Source organism: Hemitrygon akajei, unplaced genomic scaffold, assembly GCF_048418815.1.
Source record: "Hemitrygon akajei unplaced genomic scaffold, sHemAka1.3 Scf000073, whole genome shotgun sequence".
Classification (NCBI taxonomy): domain Eukaryota; kingdom Metazoa; phylum Chordata; class Chondrichthyes; order Myliobatiformes; family Dasyatidae; genus Hemitrygon; species Hemitrygon akajei.
Window position 1 is genome coordinate 3,582,418 of NW_027331959.1, and position 11,021 is coordinate 3,593,438.

The following is an 11,021-nucleotide window of genomic DNA, read 5'->3' on the forward strand; positions in this document are numbered from 1 at the left end:
CTTTACAAAGCTAATTTTGTTCCCTGAGTAGATTCTATGAAGTATTTATTTAGTGGATGGAACCCACTTACATTTTCACTTGTTGGTCACATCCATATAGTCAAAATGCTGATTTTACCAAAATTGTTATATTTATTTCAGAATATCCCTGTTTTTTTGACGAAGATGTTTTTTGATCGGATTGATTCTATTATCTCATCTTTTATATGGAATGATAAAAGACCAAGAATTAGTAAATGTCACTTACAAAAATTGAAAAAGGATGGAGGTCTTACTTCGCCTAATTTAAGAATGTATTACTGGGCTGTTAATGTGCAATATATGTCCTTTTGGTTGCACTGGGTTGATAAGAATGAACGGCCAATTTGGGTAGATTTGGAATTGAAAGCTGAGAAACAGTTTTATTTAACCTCGTTATTGGGAGCTGCTTTACAATTAGCTATACAATTAGCTAAAGTTGCTAATTTAAATTTATACCCTGTGATTAAGTATTCTTTACAAATTTGGCTCCAGTTCCATAATTTTTTAATCTTAAAAAATTTAAACTTTGTAGTTTAATTTATTATAATTTTTAAAGCATTCTTTGAGTGATCCAATTTTTTTACTTTGGAAAATAAAGGTATTAATTCTTTTTTGGATCTATTTAAAGAAGATAGACAATTAGTTGATAAATATTCTCTTTCGTACTCACACTTTTTACAATACCTTCAAGTTAGACATTTCTTACAAAAACATTTAACTAATTTTCCTTACATATTGAATGCCAGCTTGTTAGGTACTATTACGAGTATGAACCCTTTGATGAAGGGTTCCATTGGAAGAATTTATAAATTACTATCACAATGGGATAAGTGTCCTTTATTTAAGATTAAACAAGATTGGAACTTAATTTGACTTTTATGACGGAGGACTGGACATGGGTTCTGAAGTTGATTAACTCTTCTTCGATTTGTGCTAGTCATGCACTGATACAATTTAAAGTTGTACATCATTGCTATTTGACGAAGGAGAGATTGTCTAAAATGTTTCCTGATGTTGATAGTTATTGTGATAGATGTAAAACTGAGACAGCTACTCTGACACACATGTGTCAGTCTTGTTCTACACTGGAACAGTTCTGGAAGTCAGTTTTTTTCTACAATTTCTAAAGCACTTAAAATTAATTTACAACCTAACAAATTAACTGTACTTTTTGAATAATTCCTCAAAATATCCAAGCTATTTCTTTGTCTGACCAACATGTTATTGCGTTTGTTACATTGATAGCTAGGAGGGCAATTCTGTTGAAGTGGAAAGATACGTCGGCTCCCACTCTGTTACAATGGTTCTTCCAAGTGATGCTATGTCTTAGTTTGGAGAAAATTAGAAGTTGAACCTTTGAACCTGTGTTTGATTTTGAGAAAAAAAGGGGTTCATTTTCTCGTTATTACCATTTGAGTTCATTGATAATTTTCTCCACGATCTAATTGTATTTTTTTTTCTTGCTGGCGGTTTGATGGTTATCTTTAGAAGCTTTTTGTATGACGCATGGCTCCGGGGTTGAGTTCTTAATATTTTTTTTCCTCACTTTTCTTTGCTTTAGTGTTTTTTTTTTCCTTTTCTTTTTTTGTGTCACCATATTTTTCAATCTTTAAAACAATGTTTTGTTTTTCCTTGATACATTGTAAGTGTTATTTACTTCGATGTACTCTTGTTATTTTGGACAATAATAATGAAAAGATTTGAATAGATCAGACTCCGCAGAAAGCAGCTGATTGGGCTGTCGAGGCCAGGTGACCAAGCAGTCTGATTGGGCAATCGGAAATTGAATAGCTCAACAAACAAATAAAAAGAGGGGTAGCTCAAGCGGAGCGGCCAGTGAGTGAGTGGGGCCAGAGCAGCAGTGGAGCTTTGAGGCTTTGACTCGAAAGGTTTTGGTGAGCAGAGGCGGAGGACGAACTTGCTCCTAGTCGGTAAGGCCGGGTAAGGTTCTTTAATTAATTTAATTAACTTAGGAGTTGTTGATGGAGGCAGTAGATAGGGCAGTCCAGTGCTCCGATTGTAGGATGTAGGAGTCAGGGACAGCACAATTGTCTCTGATGACTACACCAGCAAGAGAAGCATCCAGTTTCAGCTCTTGTCAAACCGAGTTAGGGAACTGGAGCTGGATGAACTTTGGATCATTCAGGAGGCAGAGGCAGTAATAGATCGAAGTTTCAGGGAGACAGTCTCCCCTAAAAGTCAGGAGACAGGGAACTAATTGGGTGACTGTCCGGAGAGGGAGGGGGAATAGACAGAGAGAGCAGAGCACCCCTGTGGCCGTTCCCATCAACAGTAAGTTTACTGTTTTGGATATTGTTGGTGGGGATGACCTACCAGGGACAAGTTGTAGTGGTTGTGTCTCTGGCACAGTGACTGGCCCCTTTGCTGAGAAAGGAAGGAGGGAAAAGAGGAGAGCAGTGGTGATTGGGGATTCGATAGTTGGGGGGACAGATAAGAGGTTCTGTGGGAAAGATCGAGAATCCTCGATGGTGTGTTGCCTCCCTGGTGCCAGGGTCCGTGATATCTTGGATCGAGTTCTCGGTATTCTCAGGAAAGAGGGTGAGCAGCCAACTGTGGTCCGAGTGGGGACCAATGACATAGATAGGAGTAGGGATGAGGTCCTGAAGAAGGAATATAGAGAGTTAATACAAAAGTTAAAAAGCAAGGGTGGGAATCTCAGGATTGCTGCCTGTGCCACGATGCAGAGAGGGGAGGAACTGGAAGTCATGGCAGTTGAATGGGTGGCTGAAGAGTTGGTGCAGGGGACAGGGGTTCAGACTTCTGGAACATTGGGATCTCTTCTGGGAAAGGTCTGACCTGTACAAAATGGACCGGCTGCACATGAACTGGAAAGGGACCTGGCGGCAAGGTTTGTTAGAGCTGTTGGGGAGGGTTTAAATTAGTTTGGCTGGGGGTGGGAATCAGAATGTGAGTGCAGAGATTAGGGTACAAGGACAAGGGCATGATGCTATGTGTTCTGAGATGGTGAGGTAGGTCAGGCAGGCAATAAAACATAAATGTAGCCACAAAGAGGTTGAAATGTGTCTATTTCAATGCTAAGACTATCGGGAATAAAGTGGATGAACTTAGAGCATGGATCAGTATGTGGAGTTATGACACTGGCCGTTACTGAAACCTGGCTGGAGGAAGGGCATCATTGGCTGATGGAGGTACCGAGGTTGAGGTGTTTTAAAAGGAATAGGATGGGAGGTAGGAAGGGGGGGGGCGGGGGGAAGTAGCATTACTGGTCAGGGATAGTTTCACGTCTATAGAAAGGGAGGACGCTGCAGAGGGCGTGTTCATTGAGTCGGTCAGGGTGGAAGTCAGAAATAGGAAGGGAACAATCACGTTTGCTGGGAGTAGTCTATATGCCCCCAAATAGCCCTTGGGATACCGAGGAGCAGATAAGCAGGCAGATTTTGGAATGGTGCAGGAAATACAGGGTTGTAGTTATGGGTGATTTCAACTTCCCTCATATTGACTGACACCACCTGACTGCAAGGGGGATAGATGGGGCTGAATTTGTCAGGTGCGTTCAAGAAGGATTCCCGATACAGTATGTGGACCGGCAGATAAGAGGAAAAGCCATATTGGGTCTAGTTCCAGGTAATGAACCTGAACAGGTGACAGACTTCTTGGTGGCAGAGCATTTTGGTGAGAGTGACCTCAACTCCCTTAGCTTCAGCATTGCTATGGAAAAGGATAAATACAGGCAATGGGAAAGTGCTTAACTGGGGAATGGCTAACTGAAGGAATGAGGCAGGAACTAGCGGGAGTAAATTGGAAACAGATGTTCAAAGGTGAAAGCACAGAAGTCATGTGGAGGAAGTTTAGGGAACACTTGTGCTGGGTTCAGGATAGGTTTGTCCCACTGAGGCAAGGAAAAAGTGGTAGGAAAAGGGAACCGTGGCTGACAAAACATGTGAGGCAACTCGTCAAGAGAAAGAAGAAAGCATATGTTAGAAAGAAGAAGCAGGAAGCAGGAGAGGCTCATGAGAAATATAGGATAGCCAGGAAGGAGCTTAAGAAAGGATTTAGGAGAGCTTGAAGGGGGCATAAAAAGGCCTTGGCATCTAGGATTAAGCAAAACCCCAAGGTGTTCTATGCGTATGTGAAGAGCAACGATGACAAGAATGAAGATGGGTCCGCAAAAGGATAAAGAGGTCAACATGTGCCTGGAGGCGCAGGAGGTTGGAGAGTTACTAAATGGATACTTTGCTTCAGTATTCATAAGTGAAAAGGATCTTGATCAGGGTGAGGTCGAAATAGAACAGGCCTGTGTGCTGAAGAATGTGGAGATTAAGGAAGAAGAAGTGTTGGATCTTCTTAAAAACCACAAATCCCCAGGTCCGGACGAGATATACCCCAGGTTGCTGTGGCAAGTGAGAGAAGAGATCGCTGGAGCAGTAGCTATGATCTTTGAATCCTCTTTGGCTGCAGGGGAGGTGCCGGAGGATTAGAAAACGGCTAATGTAGTTTCCTTGTTAAAAAAGGTAACAGAGAAACCTGGTGAGACCTGGTATAGACCGGTGAGTCTTACGTTGGTGGTCTGCAAACCATTGGAAAGGATTCTTAAGGATAGGATCTACGAGCATTTGGAGAAGTACAGTCTACTCAAGGATAGTCAACATGGCTTTATGAAGGGAAGATCGTGCCTCACGGGCCCAATTGAGTTTTTTGAAGAGGTAACAAAATAAATTGATGAGGGTAGGGCGGTAGATGTCGTCTACATCGATTTTAACAAGGCATTTGACAAGGTACCCCGTGAGAGACTCATCCAGAAAGTCATGAGGCATGGGATCAGTGGATCCTTGCTGTTTGGATAAAAAAAAATTACAGGAGGAAAGCAGGGGCTAGTTGTGGAAGGAAAGTATTCCGCCTGGAGTTTGGTGACTAGTGGAGTGCTGCAAGGATCAGTCCTGGGACCCCTGCTCTTTGTGATGTTTATAAATGACCTGGATGAAGACGCAGGAGGATGGGTGAGTAAGTTTGCGGATGACACGAAGACTGGAGGAGTTGTGGATGGAGCTGTAGGTTGTCGAAGGTTACAAGAGGGTATGTACAGGATGCAGAGTTGGCCAGAATAGTGGCAGATGGAGTTCAATCCGATTAAGTGTGCGGTGATGCATTTTAGAAGGACAAACCAGAAGGCTGAGTGCAGGGTTAATGGTCGGTTACTTAAGAGTGTGGATGAACAGAGGGACATTGGGGTTCAAATCTATTCATCCCTCACGGTCGCAGCACAGATTAATAGAATAGTTTAGAAGGTCTATGGGATGCTAGGCTTCTTTAATAGGGGGATTGATTTCAAGAGTAGAGAGGTCATGTTGCAACTCTACTAAACTTTAGTGAGACTACACTTAGGGTATTGTTTTCCATTCTGGTCACCTCATTATAGGAAGGATGTGGAAGGTATGGAGAGGGTGCAGAGGAGATTCACAGGGACATTGCCTGGATTGGAAAACAAGTGTTATGAGGCATGGTTAGCAGAGCTGGGACTTTTTTCTTTGGAGCATAGAAGGATGAGAGGGGTCTTTATAGAGGTCTACATGATTACGAGAGGCATAGATAAATGCTAGCCAGTACCTGTTTCCCAGGGCACGAATAGCAAACACCAGAGGCCATACATACACAGTTAAGTTAAGGGAGAGAAGTTTATGGGAGACATCAGGGGTAATTTTTTTTACGCAGAGGGTTGTGAGTGCCTGCAATGACTTGCCAGGTATTGTGGTGGAGGCTAAAACATTAGGGGTATTTAAGAGCCTCTTGCACAGGCAAATGGATTGAAGAAATATATGGTTTGGCTCAAAATCGAGCGCCGAAGGGTCTGTATTGTGCTGTCATATCCTGTTGTCTAGTGTCTTCTAGTGTCATTTACAATCGGTGTCCACGTACTTGCCATTGGTGCCTGTTAGTGCCCTTGGAATTCTGGGGCTTAGTACTGATAAATACCCATACAATGTCTACTTTTCGTTGAAGCTGGCATTTATGGAAGCAGATGTTGGGTTAACTGAGACTATGGAAACGGATGGAACTTTTTTTATTCTTGTGAGAAGGTTCCAAGGAGCAAGCAGAGAGAAGTAGAGAGAACTTTTTGAACACCTTGTCCATTCACCATGTGTTCAGAGCTGCTTTTGAGAAGGTGCAAGTTCCTGCTAAGTAGGATGATGAGCGGAAAGGAGGAACTGTGAGGTGCATCCTGTCTAAACCTGTCATGTTACGTTCTGGGAGCAGCTTAGAGCGACCGGAAACCCTACATTTGCTGAAATGTTCGAGGAATGGAAATGGAGATTAACTGATAACGTGTTGGAACGCGAAGACGCCTTTTCCACTGGCAGTTCTGAGTTTGATTTCTCTAAGAGTACTTGCCACAGTATTAGAGCAACCGAGGGCATCCCTTTCCGAGAGAGGTCTCGCCGATTGGTTCCAGCGGGGGTTCCTGACATTCATCCGCAGCTGATGAAACAGAGGGAAGCTGAGTTTAGTCATGGAGCAGGAGCGCCTAAGCAGCCGGGAGACACGAGTGATAGACACGGGGAGAGACGGTCCCGTAGTCAACTGGGTGACATCAGTGATAGACACGGGGAGAGACGGTCCAGTAGTCAGCTGGGTGACATCAGTGATAGACACGGGGAGAGACGGTCCAGTAGTCAGCTGGGTGACACGAGTGATAGAGACTGTCCAAGGGGTGATTTGATGCGCGAACCACTCACTCTCCTGAATTCCCCTGAGTAGAGACCCAGAAACAGCACATGCTTCTCGCATGACAAAGCTTTCAACCCGGGAATAATTTTCTAAACCACCTCTGAACCGTCTCCAGTGTCAACACAACCTGTCTCAGACAAGGGGCTCCAAACTGCTCACAGTACTCAAGGCAAAGCCTCATCAGTGCATTTTAAACCCTGAAAATTCCATCGCTGCATCCATACCCCATTCGTCTGGAAATGATCGCGAACATCCCATTGGCCTTCCTCACCACTTTCGCAACATGCATATTATCCTTCAGGGAATGCTGGACGAACAACGTTGAGTCCTTTTGCACCTCAGATTTTCCAATTTTCTCTACGATTAGAAAATAGTCTTCCATTTTATTTCTTCTGCTCAAGTGCAGCACCATACATTTCGTGCCTGTGTTTTATGTCTGCCACTTCTTTGCCCATTCTCCTCCACTTCCTCTGTCATTTTGTAGACTTTCTACTTCCTCCAGATTTCCTGCACCTCCACCTATCTTCATCTGGACCGCAAACCTGTTCGTATGATCATCAATTCCAGCATCCAAGTCATTAACATATAAAATAAGAGTATTCATCCATCAGTTGTACTGTATCCTGCAGTTCTGTTACATATTATGCTACCTCAATTGCAACTCTCTTTACGTTTAATCCAATACGCTGATTTTGTCCAGATTTTATTTGTATATCTTTTGAAATCATATTTACTATCTGTATTAAGTATTTCAGCTTTACGTGAATAATTTCAAATCGTGCATATTCGATCCTCTGTCAATGTGTAATTCATCTGGTTGTCTCTGAGAGAGGTTAAATCGAAACAAACTCCAGTGAGCTTCATAGTCGCCCTGGATTATTGTGTAAAATAACAATTAATATTGCTATTATCATTATTCTTTCACTTGACTTGCACAGATTGCTGTATTGTACACATTGAGTGTTTTGACCGTCCTGTTAGTGCGGTCCTTCATGGATTTTATTGTGGTTCTTGGATGCCCGCAGGAATGTCAATCCCATTGCTGCAAATGGTGATATATGTATATAGATATGCTGTGATGCAAAATTTACTTTCTGCTCTGAACTTTGAAACAATTGGGCCGAAGGCTATTTTCCATGCTGTACGACTTAAAATATCTGCATTGCAAAACAAGGAAGAGTGGCCTGTTAAACAACGGAAAGTGAATATAATCCAGTCCAAAATGATCAATCCGATATTCCCAAATCCAGAAAGGTTTTAAACACATGTTACGGAGCTCCAGGGCAGATGTACGCTTAAGAACGACTATGTAAAATGACGTTTCAATACAGAGACCAACAACGTGTTTGAATGGCCCCAATGTCATTCTGTCCAAATAACAGCCACGGTTAAGAAGGTGACACAGACACTCTTCAACGAGGCCTCTTTCTCATCAAACTCTGCAGACTGAATCCCATGTAACCCGTTGTTCTGCTCTCTGTTGTGACTAAAACAAAATTTTTATCTTAATTGTATCTTTCTCATACTCCCAAACAGACCACGCTTTGGTCGCTCAGTAAAATTACAGTGGTCACATTATAAAAAACAGCACGTGAAAAACAGAGTATTTGTCAGGAGTGGGGTTCGAACCCACGCCTCCAGGTGGAGACCAGAACACTCGCGTTTACTAGGAAGCGACTTACTCGCCTTAAGTCTGGCGCCTTAGACCACTCGGCCACCCTGACAGCCTCTGCAGTACTGTCTCCACATGCCAGATAAACAGCTGTATTTCGGAATAGTCTGACTGACTGTTTTGTTGAGCGGGTATACATACAAACGCACTCTATATCCTGGGATTTTAAATGAATATGGACGGGATGCATTTTCTCAGATTGCTGAGCATGTGCGGAATCAGAGCGTACAGCATCACAGCACTGGAATTGTGCTGCACTCCGTTCAGGCCATCCTCCAGAGAAAGGATGACGCGGATTCGGAGAGTGTGCAGATGAGCATCACCAAGATGCTACCTGAATTACACTGTTTGTGCAATAACGGGAGTTTAGTCAAAATTGTTCTTTTTCTCTGGAGCATCGGAGGTGAGGGGGAATCTGATGGACTTTTCTTAGATTTTCAGGCATAGATAATGGTAGAGCACGCAGAAGTTATCTCCATTCCAGGGTTTACATGTCTTTAAACGATCCCCTCTTAGGGCATACAGTTCAACTAAGAGGGGATCGTTTTAAACAAGATATGCCAACACCCTACCACTCTATGTCGGCAAGACCAAGGACTGATTGTTGTCCTCAGCAGAGGGAAAACCAGAGGTCCTTGAGCCAGTTCTCCTTGGAGGATCAGAGGCGGGGCGCGTCAGTAACTTTAAATTGTTGGTATAACTCTTTCCTCTACTTTCTTAGGAGACTGCGGAGATTCAGCATGACATCAGAAACCTTGATGAGCTTCTATAGTTGTGTCGTAGAGAGTATATTGTCTGTCTGCAACAAGACGTGGTACGGAAATACCGTACCTTTGAAGGAAAATCTTTAAAAAGTTAGTGAATTCGGCTCAGCCCATCACGGGAAAAGCACTGCCAAACATTAAGCAGATCCACATAAAACGATGTCATCGGAAAACAGCATCCACCGTCAGAGGTCGTCTCCATCCTGCCATGCTCTTTTTGCGCTGCTGCCATCGGGTAGATTGTACAGGAGTCTCAGTTACTACCCATCCGACACCGGACTTTTGATCAAAAGGTGATAGTGTACACTACGCGCCCATCCATTGAATATTCCGACAACCAATCATTTCACTTTAGAAACTATATTGAGCAGCTGAGTATGCCAGGAGGAACTCAGCAGACCAGGCAGCATCTATGGACAGGCGTAAACAGTCGGCGTTTCGGGACGAGATCCTTCACCGTGAAATTGTTTCTGAATAAATCACTTACCCACAGTTCGGTGTACGGTGATCTGTTTTAATGTGATGAACAGTATCAAAAACATAGTCTTATATTCCAACCGTTTTTCTAATCCACCTCAACAACCCAGGGTTTGTTTGCAGAAATTATGTCAGGAGTGGGATTCGAACCCACGACCCCAGATGGAGACCGGAACCCTCCCGTTTGTCAGAAGGACTTTCATTGCTTGAGTCTGGCGCTTTAGACCACTCGGCCATCCTAACAACTTTTGAGTTGTGTTTGAGAATGGAATGAATGCTTGATTTGGAAGCAAAGTTATAGACACACAATCACGCATATCGTCCTGCCAATCGGAAATGAAAGCGAGAGTGTTACAATTTTCTCAGGTTAGGCAACTTCTGTGGAAAGTGAAGCTGTAAAACAATTACAAATCGAAGACTCGTGAGACGCGTCTCGTCCAGAATTTGTGAAGGACGTTTGCTGAGATGGATGAGAACGCTTGGAAGACTCAATAATTTTACATTTAGGGAAGCAGAGAAATAAACGTTTATAGACAGGACTGAATCTAAAAACTGGGTGGGAGTTGATCGCAACAATGTCAACACAAAGTGAACACAGGTTGTTCAGTTATACCGGGCAACGCTGCTTTACAGATGGATGTTGATAAGTAGACTATAAGGCCCAATAATCTGATGATTGTGGAAGAAAGCGAAGATGTGACAAGGTTCACAAGAACATAAGACATCGTGCGGAAAGGCCGTTCGGTCTCCTGAGTTTGCTTCATCATTCCATCATGGATGAGTTATGACAGTCAGAATGTTGTGCAGGCTTGTCGGTCAATGTTTAATCTGACGGAGAGGAGACAGAAACAGGGTGTTTTGGACGTTAGAGCAGCGGCCTTTCTGAGAGATTAGCCGCTTAAGGGAACGTAATTCGCTCAGGTTCTCTGATCCAGTGTTAAAACCACAGAATGCATTAAAATAAGGCAGGGACAGGCCCTGGAGGCCATCGACTAAGTAAAAGGTTCCTCGCATGATGTGGAAGACGGGGAGGCCTCCAGAGTTCATGATGACGACACCTGCGGGAAGTGCACACAGCTGCAGCGTGTAACAATCGCCCTAGGGTGCTGGAGTTGAATCTGGATGAACTCTGGTTCATTCAGGGCCACGGACGTGATGGACCAGAACATATAGAGTGGTAGGACTGTCAGGGTGCAAGACACAGAAAACTGGGTGACAATCAGGAGGAAAAAGTTTTTAAAGACCCAGTGCAGACTATCTCTATGGCCATCACCGTCAGCAACACCTGGATTCCGCTTCTGGTTGGATGACCTGGACGGGGAAAGACATAGAGATCGGATCTTTGGCACTGAGTATGGTCTGTGACTCAGAATGGTAAGGGA

The 11,021-nt window shown here is 43.5% G+C and overlaps 2 non-coding genes across 2 annotated transcripts; both read right to left on the minus strand.

Moving 5' to 3' along the window:
- Nucleotides 1-8,334: 8,334 nt before the first annotated feature.
- trnal-uaa (transfer RNA leucine (anticodon UAA)) lies at nucleotides 8,335-8,450 on the minus strand. The gene is made up of 2 exons: nucleotides 8,413-8,450; nucleotides 8,335-8,380 (listed from the first exon to the last, which is right to left on the minus strand). It is a non-coding gene; the product is annotated as a tRNA-Leu (tRNA).
- A 1,318-nt stretch (nucleotides 8,451-9,768) lies between these two features.
- Nucleotides 9,769-9,882, minus strand: trnal-caa (transfer RNA leucine (anticodon CAA)). The gene is made up of 2 exons: nucleotides 9,845-9,882; nucleotides 9,769-9,803 (listed from the first exon to the last, which is right to left on the minus strand). It is a non-coding gene; the product is annotated as a tRNA-Leu (tRNA).
- Nucleotides 9,883-11,021: the final 1,139 nt, after the last annotated feature.